Source organism: Procambarus clarkii, chromosome 31 (genome assembly GCF_040958095.1).
Source record: "Procambarus clarkii isolate CNS0578487 chromosome 31, FALCON_Pclarkii_2.0, whole genome shotgun sequence".
NCBI classification, from domain to species: domain Eukaryota; kingdom Metazoa; phylum Arthropoda; class Malacostraca; order Decapoda; family Cambaridae; genus Procambarus; species Procambarus clarkii.
Genome location: NC_091180.1, coordinates 37863675 through 37884792, shown reverse-complemented (window position 1 = coordinate 37884792; position 21118 = coordinate 37863675). Strand labels below are relative to the sequence as shown.

The 21118-nt window shown below is 42.8% G+C and overlaps 1 protein-coding gene across 2 annotated transcripts in view; it reads right to left on the bottom strand.

The window, feature by feature from the left end:
• The window catches only part of LOC123749131 (probable cytochrome P450 49a1), a 457485-nt gene that overhangs the window by 220826 nt on the left and 215541 nt on the right, over positions 1–21118 (bottom strand). The gene's annotated exons all lie outside the window — the stretch shown is intronic.

Genomic DNA, 21118 nt, shown 5'->3' with positions numbered 1-21118 from the left:
CTTTATCATTTCATAAGAAAAAAATAGAGAAAATATATTAATTCATGAAAACTTGGCTTATTAGGCAAATCGGGCCTTGCATAGTAGGCTGAGAAGTGCGTTCTGGCTACTAGGTACGACATATATATATATATATATATATATATATATATATATATATATATATATATATATATATATATATATATATATATATATATATATATATATATATATATTAGTATATTTTGGTAGCAGTCTTTCCTGTAGACATATATTATTAAATATGACCGAAAAAGTAAGATTAATAATTCTAACACGAATTTTCTCAATCTTTCGTACATTTCTTTTCACTGTTGGTGGTAATTCAAAAATCAATTCTCCAAAATTCATATTTATTTCTAGTCTGACGCGACACTTGAGCTCGTTTCGTAAAACTTATTACATTTTCAAAGCCTTTTGTTTAAACATACACAACTGAATAGAACTTACACATCTCCTATTTGTTTATATCTACATTTGAGTGAGGTGGATGAGGTGAGGTGGTATTTAATAGGGTATTAATTTCATCAACACAAGACAGAACACGAAACAATGGGTATTGAATGGAAGTGATTGTAGAAAGCCTATTGGTCCATATTTCTTGATGCTTCTATATTGGGGCGGAGTCTTGAGGTGGGTAGAATATAGTTGTGCATTAATTAGCTGGTGATTGCTGGTGTTGACTTCTTAATGTGTAGAGCCTCGCAAACATCAACCCGCCTGCTATCGCTGTATCTATCGATGATTTCTGTGTTGTTTACTAGGATTTCTCTGGCGAAGGTTTGGTTGTGGGAAGAGATTATATGTTCCTTAATGGAGCCCTGTTGCTTATGCATCGTTAAACGCCTAGAAAGAGATGTTGTTGTCTTGCCTATATACTGGGTTTTTTGGAGCTTACAGTCCCCAAGAGGGCATTTGAAGGCATAGACGACGTTGGTCTCTTTTAAAGCGTTCTGCTTTGTGTCTGGAGAGTTTCTCATGAGTAGGCTGGCCGTTTTTTTGGTTTTATAGTAAATCGTCAGTTGTATCCTCTGATTTTTGTCTGTAGGGATAACGTTTCTATTAACAATATCTTTCAGGACCCTTTCCTCCATTTTATGAGCTGTGGAAAAGAAGTTCCTGTAAAATAGTCTAATAGGGGGTATAGGTGTTGTGTTGGTTGTCTCTTCAGAGGTTGCATGGCGTTTCACTTTCCTTCTTATGATGTCTTCGACGAAACCATTGGAGAAGCCGTTGTTGACTAGGACCTGCCTTACCCTACAGAGTTCTTCGTCGACTTGCTTCCATTCTGAGCTGTGGCTGAGAGCACGGTCGACATATGCGTTAAAAAGCATATGTCGACCGTGAAAATCAGAGGATACAACTGACGATTTACTATAAAACCAGAAAAACGGCCAACCTACTCATGAGAAACTCTCCAGACACAAAACAGAACGCTTTAAAAGAGACCAACGTCGTTTATGCCTTCAAATGCCCTCTTGGGGACTGTAAGCTCCAAAAGACCCAGTATATAGGCAAGACAACAACATCTCTTTCTAGGCGTTTAACGATGCATAAGCAACAGGGCTCCATTAAGGAACATATAATCTCTTCCCACAACCAAACCATCGCCAGAGAAATCCTAGTAAACAACACAGAAATCATCGATAGATACAGCGATAGCAGGCGGCTTGACATTTGCGAGGCACTACACATCAAGAAGTCAACACCAGCAATCAACAGCCAATTAATGCACAACTATATTCTACCCACCTCAAGACTCCGCTCCAATATAGAAGCATCAGGAAATATGGACCAATAGGCTTTCTACAATCACTTCTATTCAATACCCATTGTTTCGTGTTCTGTTTTGTGTTGATGAAATTAAAACCTTATTAAATACCACCTCACCCCATCCACCTCACTCAAATGTAGATATAAACAAATCGGAGATGTGTAAGTTCTATTCAGTTGTGTATGTTTAAACTAAAGTCTTTGAAAATGTAATAAGTTTTACGAAACACGCTCAAGTGTCGCGTCAGACTAGAAATAAAAATGAATTTTGGAGAATTGATTTTTGAATTACCACCAACAGTGAAAAGAAATGTACGAAAGATTGAGAAAATTCGTGTTAGAATTATTAATCTTCCTTTTTCGGTCATATTTAATAATATATATATATATATATATATATATATATATATATATATATATATATATATATATATATATATATATATATATATATATAACTTTTTAGACACTCAACCCACCAGGGGACTCGAACACTGGCCAACAAGTTGGCAGTTGCATGCTGTATCCACTACACCATACTTCAAAGCCATTTAGAGAGGTAGGAATTCTGGGGTATTTAACCAACCAGAACTCCAATCCTCTCCCAGGCAATGAGATAGTGTGGGACCTCTAATGCTCTTTCATCGGTTCCTGTTATATGGGAAAACTCAGTGCCAAATGCTTAATGCACAGACTACCCTATTCCAGTAGCTGAAGTTTATATCTTTTTAGACACTCAACCCACCAGGGGACTCGAACACTGGCCAACAACGTGGCAGTTGCACGCTGTATCCACTACACCATACTTCAAAGCCATTAAAAGAGGTAGGAATTCTGGGGTATTTAACCAACCAGAACTCCAATCCTCTCCCAGGCAATGAGATAGTGTGGGACCTCTAATGCTCTTTCATAGGTTCCTGTTATATGGGAAAACTCAGTGCCAAATGCTTAATGCACAGACTACCCTATTCCAGTAGCTGAAGTTTATAACTTTTTAGACACTCAACCCACCAGGGGACTCGAACACTGGCCAACAAGGTGGCAGTTGCATGCTGTATCCACTACACCATACTTCAAAGCCATTAAGAGAGGTAGGAATTCTGGGGTATTTAACCAACCAGAACTCCAATCCTCTCCCAGGCAATGAGATAGTGTGGGACCTCTAATGCTCTTTCATCGGTTCCTGTTATATGGGAAAACTCAGTGACAAATGCTTAATGCACAGACTACCCTATTCCAGTAGCTGAAGTTTATAACTTTTTAGACACTCAACCCACCAGGGGACTCGAACACTGGCCAACAAGGTGGCAGTTGCATGCTGTATCCACTACACCATACTTCAAAGCCATTAAGAGAGGTAGGAATTCTGGGGTATTTAACCAACCAGAACTCCAATCCTCTCCTAGGCAATGAGATAGTGTGGGACCTCTAATGCTCTTTCATCGGTTCCTGTTATATGGGAAAACTCAGTGCCAAATGCTTAATGCACAGACTACCCTATTCCAGTAGCTGAAGTTTATAACTTTTTAGACACTCAACCCACCAGGTGTACACTTCCAGGTATACACGCCAAGGTGTACACGGCCAGGAGTACACGGCCAGGTGTACACGACCAGGAGTACATGGCTAGGTGTACCTGGCCAGGTGTACACGGCCAGGTGTACAAGACCAGGTGTACACAACCTGGTGAACAAGGCCAGGTGTAAAAGGCCAGGTGTTCAAGGCCAGGTGTACAAGGTCAGGTGTACACGCCCAGGTGTACAAGGCCAGGTGTACACGGCCAGGTAGACAAAGCCAGGTGTACACGGCCAGGTGTACAATGCCAGGTGTACACGGCCAGGTGTACAAGGCCAGGTGTACACGCCCAGGTGTACAAGGCCAGGTATTCACCTAGTTGTACGCACCTAGTTGTGTTTGCGGGGGTTGAGCTCTGGCTCTTTGGTCCCGCCTCTCAACAGTCAATCAACAGGTGTAAATATTACTGAGCCTATTGGACTCTATCATATCTACATATCCGGTGTACAAGGCCAGGTGTACACAGCCAGGTGTACAAGGCCAGGTGTATAAGGCCAGGTGTACACGGCCAGGTGTACATGGCTAGGTGTACACGGCCAGGTTTACACGGCCAGGTGTACACGCCCAGGTGTACAAGGCAAGGTGTAAACGCCCAGGTGTACAAGGCGAGGTGTACACGCCCAGGTGTACAAGGCCAGGTGTATAAGGCCAGGTGTACAAGGCCAGGTATACACGCTCAGGTGTACACGTCTAGGTGTACACAGCTAAGTGTACAAGGCCAGGAGTACACGCCTAGGTGTACACGCCCAGGTGTACAAGGCCAGGTGTTCAAAGCCAGGTGTACAAGGCCAGGTGTACACGGCTAGGTGTACACGGCCAGGTGTACACGGCCAGGTGTACACGCCCAGGTGTACACGCCCAGGTGTACAAGGCAAGGTGTAAACGCCCAGGTGTACAAGGCGAGGTGTACACGCCCAGGTGTACAAGGCCAGGTGTACAAGGCCAGGTGTACACGGCCAGGAGGACAAGGCCAGGTGTACACGGCCAGGTGTACAAGGTCAGGTGTACACGGCCAGGTGTACAAGGCCAGGTGTACACGGCCAAGTGTACATAGCCAGGTGTACACGGCCAGGTGAACACAGCCAGGTGTACACGCCCAGGTGTACAAGGCCAGGTGTACAAGGCCAGTTGTACAAGGCCAGGTGTACAAGGCCAGGTGTACACGCCAAGGTGTACACGCCCAAGTGTACAAGGCCAGGTGTTCAAGGCCAAGGGTACAAGGCCAGGTGTACAAGGTCAGGTGTTCACGGCCAGGTGTACACGCCCAGGTGTACAAGGCCAGGTGTTCAAGGCCCGGTTTACAAGGCCAGGTATACACAGCCAGGTGTAAAGGCCAGGTGTACAAGGCAAGGTGTTCACGGCTAGGTGTACACGGCCAGGTGTACAAGGAAAGGTGAACACAGCCAGGAGTAAGAGGCCAGGTGTACAAGGCCAGGTGTACACGGCTAGGTGTACACGGCCAAGTGTACACGGGGAGGTGTACACGCCCAGGTGTACAAGGCAAGGTGTACACGCCAAGGTCTACAAGGCGAGGTGTACACGCCCAGGTGTACAAGGCAAGGTGTACACGCCCAGGTGTACAAGGCCTGGTGTAAACGCCCAGGTGTACAAGACTAAGTGTACACGCCCAGGTGTACAAGGCCTGGTGTACACGCCCAGGTGTACAATGCAAGGTGTAAACAGCTAGGTGTACACGGCAAGGTGTACTCGGCTAGATGTACACGGCCAGGTGTACAAAGCAAGGTGTATACGGCCAGGTGTACACAGCTAGGTGTACAAGGACAGGTGTACACAGCCAGGTGTACAAGGCCAGGTGTAAAAGGCCAGGTGTACACACCCAGGTGTACACGGCCAGGTGTACAAGGCCAGGTATACACGACCAGGTGTACACGGCCAGGTGTACAAGGACAGGTGTACACAGCCAGGTGTACACGGTAAGGTGTACACGCCCAGGTGTACAAGGCAAGGTGTACACACCCAGGTGTACAAGGCGAGGTGTACAAGGCCAGGTGTACAAGGCCAGGTATAAACAGCCAGGTGGACAAGGCCAGGTGTATAAGGCCAGGTGTACAATGCCAGGTGAACACACCCAGGTGTTCCCGCCCAGGTGTAAAAGGCCAGGTGTACAAGGCCAGATGTACACGCCAAGGTGTACACGTCCAGGTGTACAAGGCCAGGTGTTCAAGGCCAAGGGTACATGGCCAGGTGTACAAGGTTAGGTGTACAAGGCCAGGTGTTCACGGCCAGGTGTACACGCCTAGGTGTACACGCCCAGATGTACAAGGCCAGGTGTTCAAGGCCCGGTGTACAAGGCCAGGTGTACACAGCCAGGTGTAAAGGCCAGGTGTACAAGGCCAGGTGTTCACGGCTAGATGTACACGGCCAGGGTTACAAGGTCAGGTGTACACAGCCAGGTGTACAAGGCCAGGTGTACAAGGGCAGGTGTACACGGCTAGGTGTACACGGCCAAGTGTACACGGGGAGGTGTACACGCCCAGGTGTACAAGGCATGGTGTACACGCCCCGGTGTAGAAGACCAAGTGCACACGCCCAGGTGTACAAGGTCTGGTGTACACGCCCAGGTGTACAAGGCAAGGTGTAAACGGCTAGGTGTACACGGCCAGGTGTACACGGCTAGATGTACACGGCCAGGTGTACAAGGCAAGGTGTATACGGCCAGGTGTACACGGCCAGGTGTAAGAGGACAGGTGTACACAGCCAGGTGTAAAAGGCCAGGTGTACACACCCAGGTGTACACGGCTAGGTGTACAAAGCCAGGTGTACTCGGCCAGGTGTACAAGGCAAGGTGTATATGGCCAGGTGTACACGGCCAAGTGTAAGAGGACAGGTGTACACAGCTACATGTACAAGGCCAGGTGTAAAAGGCCAGGTGTACACACATCTGATCGACTCAGGCTGCGAGCAGCCGCGTCTAACAACCTGGTTGATCAGTCCAGCAACCAGGAGGCCTGGTCGACGACCGGGCCGCGGGGACACGAAGCCCCGGAAGCACCTCAAGGTAACCTCAAGGTAACCCAGGTGTACACGGCTAGGTGTACAATGCCAGGTGTACAAGGCCAGGTATACACCCCCAAATGTACACGGTCAGGTGTACAAGGCCAGTTGTACACGCCCAGGTGTACACGCCTAGGTGTACATAGCAAATTGTACTAGTCCAGGTGTACACACCCAGGTGTACACGCCCAGGTGTACAATGCCAGGTGTACAAGGCCAGGTGTGCAAGGCCAGGTGTACACGGCCAGGTGACCAAGCCCACTGCACACGCCCAGGTGTACAAGGCCAGGTGTTCAAGGTCAGGTGTACAAGGCCAGGTGTACAAGGCCAGGTGTACACGGCTAGGTGTACACGGACAGGTGTACACGGCCAGGTGTACACGGTCAGGTGTACATGCCCAGGTGTAAACAGCCACGTGTACAAGGCAAGGTGCACAAGGCCAGGTGTACACGCCCAGGTGTACAAGACCGGGTGTACACGGTAAGGTGTAAACGGCTAGGTGTACACGGCCAGGTGTACACGGCAAGGTGTACACGGCTATGTGTACACGCCAGGTGTACACGGCTAGGTGTACACGGTTAGGTGTACACGGCCAGGTGAACACGGCCAGGTGTACATAGCCATGTGTACAAGGCCAGGTGTACACGGCAAGGTGTACAAGGCCAGGTGTACACGCTCAGGTGTACACGGCTAGGTGTACAGGGTAAGGTGTACACGGCTAGGTGTACACGGTCAGAGTACACGGCCAGGTATACACGGCCAGATGTTCAGGGCCAGGTGTACATGGCAAGGTGTACACGGCCAGGTGTACAAGGCCAGGTGTGCACGGCCAGGTGTACAAGGCCAGGTGTTTACGCCCAGGTGTATACGGCCAGGTGTACAAGGCCAGTGTACACCCATGTTTTAATCGCCTAGGTGTACACGGCTAAGTGTACAGTGAAGTGAAGTGAAGTTATATAAGTTAGGTTAAGCAGGTTAAGTTAGGTAAGGTAAGGTAAGTTAGGTAAGTTAGGTTAAGTTATGTAAGGTAGGTAAGTTAGGTTAAGTTAGGTTAAGCAGGTTAGGTTATGCAGTAGGTAATGTAGGTAAGTTAGGTTAAGTTAGGTAAGTTAGGTTAAGTTATGTAAGTTAGGTTAAGCAGGTTAAGTTAGGCTAAGTCAGGTGAGTTAGGTAAGATAGGTAAGGTAAGTTAAGTTAAGCAGGTTAGGTTATGCAGGTTAAGTTAGGTTATGTAGGTAAGTTAGGTTAAGCAGGTTAAGTTAGGTAATGTAGGTAAGTTAGGTAAGATAGGTAAGGTAAGGTAAGCTAAGTTAAGCAGGTTAGGTTATGCAGGTTAAGTTAGGTAATGTAGGTAAGTTAGGTTAAGCAGGTTAAGTTAAGTTAGGTAATGTAGGTAAGTTAGGTAAGATAGGTAAGGTAAGGTAAGCTAAGTTAAGCAGGTTAGGTTATACAGGTTAAGTTAGGTAATGTAGGTAAGTTAGGTTAAGCAGGTTAAATTAAGTTAGGTAATGTAGGTAAGTTAGGTAAGATAGGTAAAGTTAGGTAAGATAGGTAAGGTAAGGTAAGTTATGTTAAGCAGGTTAGGTTATGCAGGTTAAGTTAGGTAATGTAGGTAAGTTAGGTTAAGCAGGTTAAGTTAAGTTAGGTTATGCAGGTTAAGTTAGGTAAGATAGGTAAAGTTAGTTAAGATAGGTAAGATAGGTAAGTTAGGTTAAGCAGGATAAGTTAGGTTAGGTTAGGTAAGATAGGTAAGGTAAGATAGGTAAAGGTAAGGTAAGTTAAGTTAGAATAGGTAAAGTTAGGAACGTTACGTTAACTAAGTAACATTGGGTGGAGAGGATAGGTTACGTAGGTTTGAACAGTGTAGTTCAGAAAACAGTTTTAGGGTAAAGCGACTAAGGAAATATATTTTAACAGAAGTGCAGGTTTGGTATGAAAAGCTGAACTAGTTACATTTTGGAGAGAAAATTTTATGACTGAAGATGTCTTAAAGAATAACATGATGGAAGAAGGAGAGTTTCTTTGATGAACGAAGGTGTCTTAGAGAACAACTTTTTGGTGAACGAAGATGAATTAGAGATCACTTTGATGACTCTGAGAATAACTTTGATCAACGAAGATGGATTGGAAAGTTTCTCTAATGAACGAAGGTGAGTTAAGATTAACTTTTATGATTTACAGAACATCTTTGATGTCTTAGATAGCAACATTGATGTCTTAGAGAACAACTTTTGATGACTCTGAGAATAACTTTGATGAGTTTGAGAATGACTTCTGAGAACATGAGTAGTATTTTGTTAGCTCAGAGAATAACTTTTTGATGACATAGAGAATAACTTTGATGACTCTGAGAATAACTTTGCTGTCTTAGAGAATAACTTTCAGGACTTAGAGAATGTCTTTGATGAATGGAAGGTTACTTAGAGAATAACATATCATGACTGAGAATAACTTTTGATAGCTCTTAGAATAACTTTGATGTCTTAGAGAATAACTTTAGATGTCTCTGAGAATAACTTTTATGAACGAAGATGTCTGAGATTAACTTTGACGTCTCTTGGAATAACTTTTGTGGACATGAGAATATCTTTGGATAACTCTGAGATTAACTTTGATGTCTTTGAAACAACTTTGATGAACGAGAGTGAGTTAGAGATTACCTTTGTTAACTCTGAGATCAACTTTGATGAACGAGAAAATACTTTTTGATGGCATCGAGAACAAGTTTGATAGCTCTGAGAATAACTTTTATGCCTCTGAGATTAACTCTAATGAACGAAGATGTCTTAGAAAGTTTCTCTGATGAATGAAAGGCTACTTAGAGAATAGCATTTTGATGACTGAGATTAACTTTTTGATGACTCTGAGAATAACTTTGAGGATGCGAGTAAATTTTTGAGTGTTTGAGAGTGTCTTTTGATATCTCGAAGAGTGCCCTTGAAGTCTTAAAGGATGTCTTTGATGTCTCGAAGGATGTCTTAGAGTATAACTTTGGTGTCTTTGAGTAAGTCCTTGATGTATTGAAGAGTGTCTTTGATTTCTCGAAGAGTAACTTTGGTGTTACGGAGAGCACCTTTGACTATTTTTCTTACTTAACGACATATAATTTTACGAAAGTGCTGAAAAAGTTACATTTGACTATTTTTCTTACTTAACGACATATAATTTTACGAAAGTGCTGAAAAAGTTACATTTGACTATTTTTCTTACTTAGCGACATATAATTTTAGTTACGAAAGTGTTGAAAAAGTTACATTTGACTATTTTTAGTGCTCCACAAAGTATAAATGTCAGTTAAGAACGACGATGATAGATATCTTTGACTATATTTTCTTACTTGACGATGGATAAAGTTAGTTATGAACAGTGCTGAAATGATTCCTTTGACAATTTTTAGCTAAGCGAAAGGTTGTTTTAGTTAAGAACGGTGTTGAATGAGATTAATCCTGACTATTTTCAGATGAGAGAAGTGATATTTCAGTTAAGAAATGACAAGGAAACATGATGAAGTAACTATTTTTAGTTGACCGATGAATACTTTTAGTTGAGCAAAAGACAAAACATGATGAACATGACTTTTCTGATGATTGGCGGATAATTTTTAGATAAGAAATGACAATGAAACATGATGAACACGGTTATTTTCTGTTGACTATGGATAAGTTTAGTTGAAAAATGACGAAAGTGGCTATGTTTTAGTTGATTGGCGAAAGATTTTTAGTTAAGAAGTTACGAGAAAGGTTTGTCTTTGTAAATTTGGAACTGAATAAAGTGTAGATTTGTTTAAGAACGGGGTTGGTAGAACTATTAAGTTGACTACGAGAATTACTTTGACATAGTTTTGCAAATAAAAACTTGGTGACTAAAATTGTTGAGGGAACTGTAATGCAGTATAATATTATTTGACAAAGAACTAGTTAGTGAATGGAAGAAACAAAGAACATAAAAAATTGAGGTTAAGTAGGGGAATGAACACAGTGAACATACGGTGAACACAGAAAACATGTAAGAAAAAGTTGATGAATAGAGTGAACATGCAGGGAATATGAACTTATAGAGAATATGAAGACATGATAAGGAACATAGGGAATACAAAGAATGAACACTGAACATGTGAAGAACAAGCTAAGAACATTGAGAACATGAATATTGAGTATAAAAGTTATACAGAGAACATATGATGCACATGAAAACATAGAAAATATGACTAGAATTTGTAGAGAACATAATGAGACTAAGAGAAAGATTACAGAAAAAAATGGAGATACTTGTGAAAATATGAACTGAATGGGACTGTGAACATTTGAAGAACATGGAATGAACACAGAAAACATGGAAAAAATGTGAAGAATACAGCTGAATATAGAGAAAATATGCAAATACAGGGGGACAAGAGCTGGAGCTCGGTAACTGACTTGATCTTATTTACTACGTCTGAAATATGACTGTTTAAAATTTCAGGGGGTTGGACTGCTAGTAGCGAAAATGTGGTCTCTGTCAAATTTGGGTCTTTAATTGGACTCTGATTAATTTCGATCATGAACTGGACTCTGATGAAATTTGAGCTTAAAACTGTCTCTGACTAATTTTGCTCTCAAAGTAGACTCTGGCGAATTTCTGTTGATAATTGGACTCTGATGAAATATGAGCTTAAAACTGTCTCTGACTAATTTTGCTCTCAAAGTAGACTCTGGCGAATTTTGCTAGAAAACTGGACTCTGATGAATTTCGATCAAGAACTGGACTCTGATTAATTTTCACGGATTACAGGACTCTGATGAAATTTGAGCTTAAAACTGTCTCTGACTAATTTTGCTCTCAAAGTAGACTCTGGCGAATTTCTGTTGATAATTGGACTCTGATGAAATATGAGCTTAAAACTGTCTCTGACGAATTTTGCTCTCAAAGTAGACTCTGGCGAATTTCTGTTGATAATTGAACTCTGATGAAATATGAGCTTAAAACTGTCTCTGACTAATTTGCTCACAAAGTGGACTCTGTTCATTTTTAGGTATAAAATGGTCTCTGATGAAATATGAGCTAAAACTGTCTCTGACTAATTTTGATCTCAAAGTAGACTCTGGCGAATTTCTGTTGATAATTGGACTCTGATGAAATATGAGCTAAATACTGGCTCTGACTAATTTTGCTCACAAAGTAGACTCTGACGAAAATTGGGTATAAAATGGACTCTGTCAAATTTTCGCAGTTTACAGGACTCTGATGAAATTTCAGCTTAAAACTGTCTCTGACTAATTTTGCTCTCAAGTAGACTCTGGCGAATTTCTGTTGATAATTGGACTCTGATGAAATTTGAGCTTAAAACTGTCTCTGACTAATTTTGCTCTCAAAGTAGACTCTGGCGAATTTCTGTTGATAATTGGACTCTGATGAAATATGAGCTAAAAACTGGGCTCTGTTCAATTTGGTTTTTACAGGTGAAATAGCCGTAAATGGATATAAAACTAAATGTTATGGATAAGTTATCTGTTTTCCTAAACAAAACATCTAAGACAATATTCTCTGAAAATGGTCCTTTTACAAATTCGGTCATAAACATATAAATAAACTTCTATGATTATTTGAAACTCTGAAAATAGCTGTAAGGAAATAGGAGGAGAGAGAGAGAGAGAGAGAGAGGGACGGTCCAGATATTATTATGGAGAAGATAAGATACGATTACCGAGGTGACCTGAAGGCCGCGTCTGGCTGACGTCTAAAGTAAACACCGGTGAGGCGACAGATTGCTATTTCTCCCATAAGACCTTAACAAACTTCTAAGTCTCGGAAATTATTTTCATCATAAGAAATCCTTACTTCTAAAATCTGTGACTGACAAAATTTACCTGAAAACCCTGGCTCCCACAGGTAACTTTTCGCCCCCCCCAAAAAAAGGAGCCGCTGGACTGTACAGTCCACAGGGGTCCACTGCCCAAAAAAAAAAGGAGCCGCTGGACTGTACAGTCCACAGGGGTCCTCTGCCCAAAAAAAAAGGAGCCGCTGGCATGTCATCCCTACTACTGGCAAGGTGTATACGGCCAGGTGTACACGGCCAGGTGTAAGAGGACAGGTGTACACAGCCAGGTGTACAAGGCCAGGTGTACACACCCAGGTGTACACGGCTAGGTGTACAATGCCAGGTGTACACGGCCAGGTGTACAAGGCAAGGTGTATACGGCCAAGTGTACACGGCCAAGTGTAAGAGGACAGGTGTACACAACCACATGTACAAGGCCAGGTGTACACACACCTGATCAACCACGCTGTGACTCATACGTCAGGCTGCGAGCAGCCACGTCTAACAACCTGGTTGATCAGTCCAGCAACCAGGAGGCCTGGTCGACGACCGGGCCGCGGGGACACTAAGCCCCGGAAGCACCTCAAGGTAACCCAGGTGTACACGGCTTGGTGTACAATGCCAGGTGTACAAGGCCAGTGTACACCCATGTTTTAATCGCCTAGGTGTACACGGCTAAGTGTACAGTGAAGTGAAGTGAAGTTATATAAGTTAGGTTAAGCAGGTTAAGTTAGGTAAGGTAAGGTAAGTTAGGTAAGTTAGGTTAAGTTATGTAAGGTAGGTAAGTTAGGTTAAGTTAGGTTAAGCAGGTTAGGTTATGCAGTAGGTAATGTAGGTAAGTTAGGTTAAGTTAGGTAAGTTAGGTTAAGTTATGTAAGTTAGGTTAAGCAGGTTAAGTTAGGCTAAGTCAGGTGAGTTAGGTAAGATAGGTAAGGTAAGTTAAGTTAAGCAGGTTAGGTTATGCAGGTTAAGTTAGGTTATGTAGGTAAGTTAGGTTAAGCAGGTTAAGTTAGGTAATGTAGGTAAGTTAGGTAAGATAGGTAAGGTAAGGTAAGCTAAGTTAAGCTGGTTAGGTTATGCAGGTTAAGTTAGGTAATGTAGGTAAGTTAGGTTAAGCAGGTTAAGTTAAGTTAGGTAATGTAGGTAAGTTAGGTAAGATAGGTAAGGTAAGGTAAGCTAAGTTAAGCAGGTTAGGTTATACAGGTTAAGTTAGGTAATGTAGGTAAGTTAGGTTAAGCAGGTTAAGTTAAGTTAGGTAATGTAGGTAAGTTAGGTAAGATAGGTAAAGTTAGGTAAGATAGGTAAGGTAAGGTAAGTTATGTTAAGCAGGTTAGGTTATGCAGGTTAAGTTAGGTAATGTAGGTAAGTTAGGTTAAGCAGGTTAAGTTAAGTTAGGTTATGCAGGTTAAGTTAGGTAAGATAGGTAAAGTTAGTTAAGATAGGTAAGATAGGTAAGTTAGGTTAAGCAGGATAAGTTAGGTTAGGTTAGGTAAGATAGGTAAGGTAAGATAGGTAAAGGTAAGGTAAGTTAAGTTAGAATAGGTAAAGTTAGGAACGTTACGTTAACTAAGTAACATTGGGTGGAGAGGATAGGTTACGTAGGTTTGAACAGTGTAGTTCAGAAAACAGTTTTAGGGTAAAGCGACTAAGGAAATATATTTTAACAGAAGTGCAGGTTTGGTATGAAAAGCTGAACTAGTTACATTTTGGAGAGAAAATTTTATGACTGAAGATGTCTTAAAGAATAACATGATGGAAGAAGGAGAGTTTCTTTGATGAACGAAGGTGTCTTAGAGAACAACTTTTTGGTGAACGAAGATGAATTAGAGATCACTTTGATGACTCTGAGAATAACTTTGATCAACGAAGATGGATTGGAAAGTTTCTCTAATGAACGAAGGTGAGTTAAGATTAACTTTTATGATTTACAGAACATCTTTGATGTCTTAGATAGCAACATTGATGTCTTAGAGAACAACTTTTGATGACTCTGAGAATAACTTTGATGAGTTTGAGAATGACTTCTGAGAACATGAGTAGTATTTTGTTAGCTCAGAGAATAACTTTTTGATGACATAGAGAATAACTTTGATGACTCTGAGAATAACTTTGCTGTCTTAGAGAATAACTTTCAGGACTTAGAGAATGTCTTTGATGAATGGAAGGTTACTTAGAGAATAACATATCATGACTGAGAATAACTTTTGATAGCTCTTAGAATAACTTTGATGTCTTAGAGAATAACTTTAGATGTCTCTGAGAATAACTTTTATGAACGAAGATGTCTGAGATTAACTTTGACGTCTCTTGGAATAACTTTTGTGGACATGAGAATATCTTTGGATAACTCTGAGATTAACTTTGATGTCTTTGAAACAACTTTGATGAACGAGAGTGAGTTAGAGATTACCTTTGTTAACTCTGAGATCAACTTTGATGAACGAGAAAATACTTTTTGATGGCATCGAGAACAAGTTTGATAGCTCTGAGAATAACTTTTATGCCTCTGAGATTAACTCTAATGAACGAAGATGTCTTAGAAAGTTTCTCTGATGAATGAAAGGCTACTTAGAGAATAGCATTTTGATGACTGAGATTAACTTTTTGATGACTCTGAGAATAACTTTGAGGATGCGAGTAAATTTTTGAGTGTTTGAGAGTGTCTTTTGATATCTCGAAGAGTGCCCTTGAAGTCTTAAAGGATGTCTTTGATGTCTCGAAGGATGTCTTAGAGTATAACTTTGGTGTCTTTGAGTAAGTCCTTGATGTATTGAAGAGTGTCTTTGATTTCTCGAAGAGTAACTTTGGTGTTACGGAGAGCACCTTTGACTATTTTTCTTACTTAACGACATATAATTTTACGAAAGTGCTGAAAAAGTTACATTTGACTATTTTTCTTACTTAACGACATATAATTTTACGAAAGTGCTGAAAAAGTTACATTTGACTATTTTTCTTACTTAGCGACATATAATTTTAGTTACGAAAGTGTTGAAAAAGTTACATTTGACTATTTTTAGTGCTCCACAAAGTATAAATGTCAGTTAAGAACGACGATGATAGATATCTTTGACTATATTTTCTTACTTGACGATGGATAAAGTTAGTTATGAACAGTGCTGAAATGATTCCTTTGACAATTTTTAGCTAAGCGAAAGGTTGTTTTAGTTAAGAACGGTGTTGAATGAGATTAATCCTGACTATTTTCAGATGAGAGAAGTGATATTTCAGTTAAGAAATGACAAGGAAACATGATGAAGTAACTATTTTTAGTTGACCGATGAATACTTTTAGTTGAGCAAAAGACAAAACATGATGAACATGACTTTTCTGATGATTGGCGGATAATTTTTAGATAAGAAATGACAATGAAACATGATGAACACGGTTATTTTCTGTTGACTATGGATAAGTTTAGTTGAAAAATGACGAAAGTGGCTATGTTTTAGTTGATTGGCGAAAGATTTTTAGTTAAGAAGTTACGAGAAAGGTTTGTCTTTGTAAATTTGGAACTGAATAAAGTGTAGATTTGTTTAAGAACGGGGTTGGTAGAACTATTAAGTTGACTACGAGAATTACTTTGACATAGTTTTGCAAATAAAAACTTGGTGACTAAAATTGTTGAGGGAACTGTAATGCAGTATAATATTATTTGACAAAGAACTAGTTAGTGAATGGAAGAAACAAAGAACATAAAAAATTGAGGTTAAGTAGGGGAATGAACACAGTGAACATACGGTGAACACAGAAAACATGTAAGAAAAAGTTGATGAATAGAGTGAACATGCAGGGAATATGAACTTATAGAGAATATGAAGACATGATAAGGAACATAGGGAATACAAAGAATGAACACTGAACATGTGAAGAACAAGCTAAGAACATTGAGAACATGAATATTGAGTATAAAAGTTATACAGAGAACATATGATGCACATGAAAACATAGAAAATATGACTAGAATTTGTAGAGAACATAATGAGACTAAGAGAAAGATTACAGAAAAAAATGGAGATACTTGTGAAAATATGAACTGAATGGGACTGTGAACATTTGAAGAACATGGAATGAACACAGAAAACATGGAAAAAATGTGAAGAATACAGCTGAATATAGAGAAAATATGCAAATACAGGGGGACAAGAGCTGGAGCTCGGTAACTGACTTGATCTTATTTACTACGTCTGAAATATGACTGTTTAAAATTTCAGGGGGTTGGACTGCTAGTAGCGAAAATGTGGTCTCTGTCAAATTTGGGTCTTTAATTGGACTCTGATTAATTTCGATCATGAACTGGACTCTGATGAAATTTGAGCTTAAAACTGTCTCTGACTAATTTTGCTCTCAAAGTAGACTCTGGCGAATTTCTGTTGATAATTGGACTCTGATGAAATATGAGCTTAAAACTGTCTCTGACTAATTTTGCTCTCAAAGTAGACTCTGGCGAATTTTGCTAGAAAACTGGACTCTGATGAATTTCGATCAAGAACTGGACTCTGATTAATTTTCACGGATTACAGGACTCTGATGAAATTTGAGCTTAAAACTGTCTCTGACTAATTTTGCTCTCAAAGTAGACTCTGGCGAATTTCTGTTGATAATTGGACTCTGATGAAATATGAGCTTAAAACTGTCTCTGACGAATTTTGCTCTCAAAGTAGACTCTGGCGAATTTCTGTTGATAATTGAACTCTGATGAAATATGAGCTTAAAACTGTCTCTGACTAATTTGCTCACAAAGTGGACTCTGTTCATTTTTAGGTATAAAATGGTCTCTGATGAAATATGAGCTAAAACTGTCTCTGACTAATTTTGATCTCAAAGTAGACTCTGGCGAATTTCTGTTGATAATTGGACTCTGATGAAATATGAGCTAAATACTGGCTCTGACTAATTTTGCTCACAAAGTAGACTCTGACGAAAATTGGGTATAAAATGGACTCTGTCAAATTTTCGCAGTTTACAGGACTCTGATGAAATTTCAGCTTAAAACTGTCTCTGACTAATTTTGCTCTCAAGTAGACTCTGGCGAATTTCTGTTGATAATTGGACTCTGATGAAATTTGAGCTTAAAACTGTCTCTGACTAATTTTGCTCTCAAAGTAGACTCTGGCGAATTTCTGTTGATAATTGGACTCTGATGAAATATGAGCTAAAAACTGGGCTCTGTTCAATTTGGTTTTTACAGGTGAAATAGCCGTAAATGGATATAAAACTAAATGTTATGGATAAGTTATCTGTTTTCCTTAACAAAACATCTAAGACAATATTCTCTGAAAATGGTCCTTTTACAAATTCGGTCATAAACATATAAATAAACTTCTATGATTATTTGAAACTCTGAAAATAGCTGTAAGGAAATAGGAGGATAGAGAGAGAGAGAGAGAGAGGGACGGTCCAGATATTATTATGGAGAAGATAAGATACGATTACCGAGGTGACCTGAAGGCCGCGTCTGGCTGACGTCTAAAGTAAACACAGGTGAGGCGACAGATTGCTATTTCTCCCATAAGACCTTAACAAACTTCTAAGTCTCGGAAATTATTTTCATCATAAGAAATCCTTACTTCTAAAATCTGTGACTGACAAAATTTACCTGAAAACCCTGGCTCCCACAGGTAACTTTTCGCCCCCCCAAAAAAAAGGAGCCGCTGGACTGTACAGTCCACAGGGGTCCACTGCCCAAAAATAAAAGGAGCCGCTGGACTGTACAGTCCACAGGGGTCCTCTGCCCAAAAAAAAAAGGAGCCGCTGGCATGTCATCCCTACTACTGGCAAGGTGTATACGGCCAGGTGTACACGGCCAGGTGTAAGAGGACAGGTGTACACAGCCAGGTGTACAAGGCCAGGTGTACACACCCAGGTGTACACGGCCAGGTGTACAAGGCAAGGTGTATACGGCCAAGTGTACACGGCCAAGTGTAAGAGGACAGGTGTACACAACCACATGTACAAGGCCAGGTGTACACACACCTGATCAACCACGCTGTGACTCATACGTCAGGCTGCGAGCAGCCACGTCTAACAACCTGGTTGATCAGTCCAGCAACCAGGAGGCCTGGTCGACGACCGGGCCGCGGGGACACTAAGCCCCGGAAGCACCTCAAGGTAACCCAGGTGTACACGGCTTGGTGTACAATGCCAGGTGTACAAGGCCAGGTATACACGCCCAAATGTACACGGCCAGGTGTACAAGGCCAGTTGTACACGCCCAGATGTACACGCCTAGGTGTACACGGCTAATTGTACTAGGCCAGGTGTACACGCCCAGGTGTACAAGGCCAGGTGTACACGGCCAGGTGTACAAGGCCAGGTGTACAAGGCCAGGTGTACACCTAGGTGTACACGGACAGGTGTACAATGCCAGGTGTACAAGGTCAGGTGTACAAGGCCACGTGTACACGGCCAGGTGAACACGCCCAGGTGTACACGCCCAGGTGTACAAGGCCAGGTGTACAAGGAAAGGTGAACACTGCTAGGTGTACACGCCCAGGTGTACAAGGTCACGTGTTCAAGGCCAGGTGTACAAGGCCAGGTGTACAAGGAAAGGTGAACACTGCCAGTTGTACACGGTCAGGTGTACACGCCCAGGTGTACAAGACCGGGTGTACACGGTAAGGTGTAAACGGCCAGGTGTACACGGCAAGGTGTACACGGCTATGTGTACACGCCAGGTGTACACGGCTAGGTGTACACGGTTAGGTGTACACGGCCAGGTGAACACGGCCAGGTGTACACAGCCATGTGTATAAGGCCAGGTGTACAAGGCCAGGTGTACACGCTCAGGTGTACACGGTTAGGTGTACAGGGCTAGGTGTACACGGCTATGTTTACACGCAAGGTTTACACGGCTAGGTGTACACGGTCAGATGTTCAGGGCCAGGTGTACAAGGCAAGGTGTACACGGCCAGGTGTACAAGGCCATGTGTGCACGGCCAGGTGTACAAGGCCAGGTGTTCATGCCCAGGTGTACACGGCCAGGTGTACAAGGCCAGGTGTACACCCATGTTTACACGCCTAGGTGTACACGGCTAAGTGTACACGGCAAGGTGTACTAGGACAGGTGTACACGGACAGGTGTACAAAACCAGATATACACGGCTAAGTGTACACGGCTAGGTGTACACGCCCAGGTGTACACGGCAAGGTGTATTAGGACAGGTGTACAAGGCCAGGTGATCAAGGCCAGGTGTACACGGCCAGGTGTACAAGGCCGGGTGTACAAGGCCAGGTGTACACGCTCAGGTTTACACGGCCAGGTGTACAATGCCAGGTGTACACACCCAGGTGTACACGCCCAGATGTATACGGCTAGGTGTACAAGGACAGGTGTACACGACCAGGTGTACAAGACCAGATGTACACGGCCGTTGTACACAACAAGGTGTAAACGATTAGGTGTACAAGGCCAGGTGTACACGCCCAGGTGTACACGCCCAGGTGTACAAGGCCAGGTGTACAAGACCAGGTGTACACGGCCAGGTGAACACGCCCAGGTGTACACGCCCAGGTGTACAAGGCCAGGTATACAAGGCCAGGTGTACAAGGAAAGGTGAACACTGCTAGGTGTACACGCCCAGGTGTACACGCCCAGGTGTACAAGATCAGGTGTTCAAGGCCAGGTGTACAAGGCCAAGTGTACAAGGCCAGGTGTACACAGTCAGATGTACAATGCCAGGTGTACAAGGCCAGGTTTACACGCCCAGTTGTACAAGGCCAGGTGTACACGCCCAGGTGTAAACGGCCCGGTGAACACGCCCAGGTGTACACAGTTAGGTATCCAATGCCAGGTGTTCAATTCCAGGTGTACAAGGCCAGGTGTACACAGCCAGGTGTAAAAAGCCAGGTGTACAAGGCCAGGTGTACACGGCCAGGGGTACAAGGCCAGGTGTACAATGCCAGGTGTACACGGCCATGTGTACAATGCTAGGTGTACAGGGCCAGGTGTACACGGCCAGGTGTACAAGGCCAGGTGTACAAAACTAGGTGTACACGCCCAGGTGTACACGTCTAGGTGTACAATGCCAGGTGTACAAGGCTACGTGTACACGGCCAGGTGTACAAGGCCAGATGTACAAGGACTGGTGCACACGGCTAGGTGTACAATGCCAGGTAAACACGGCCAGGTGTACAATGCCAGGTGTACACGGCCAGGTGTACAAGGCCAGATGTACAAGGCCAGGTGTTCAAGACCAGGTGTACAAGGCCAGATGTACACGGCCAGGTGTACAATGCTAGGTGTACAAGGCCAGGTGTACAAGTCCAAGTGTACAAACCAGGTGTACACGGCCAGGTGTACAAAGCCAGGTGTACAAGGCCAAGTGTATACGCACAGGTGTACACGCCCAGGTGTACAAGGCCAGGTGTACACGGTTAGGTGTAAACGCCCAGGTGTACAAGGCCAGGTGTGCAAGGCCAGGAGTACACGGTTAGGTGTTCATGCCCAGGTCTACAAGGCCCGGTGTACACGGTTAGTTGTACAAGGCCAGGTGTACAAGGCCAGGTTGTACAAGGCCAGGTGTACAAGGCCAGGTTGTTACGGACCCGGATCCAGCGTCCGAGCCTGGAGCAGTGACGACCACGCCATCTGTGGGTCAGCTCCCGAAACCCCCTCCAAATGGACGACGACACCTGGTGAGAACGAGGTGTACTGGCCACCAGGGCCAGTTTCCAGTCCTGTTCAGCTCACAACACAGCCGCTGCTGACCTCTGGTGAGGTGGTGCTCAGACGACAACGCCATCTATGGAGTGGATAGGTGGGCGTTTGGGTCTGAGCCTGTAAGTGAGGTGCTTTAGTGTGTCCCTGTTACTGATGACGTGTCTGATTACAGAGTCGACCTGGGACTGCTGTAATGGAAGTTGAGTCAGTCTACCCAAGGCAGCCGTCTCGACACCAAGTGTGTGCTGCAGCAGCTGTGAGTCACCCCCCGGATGAAC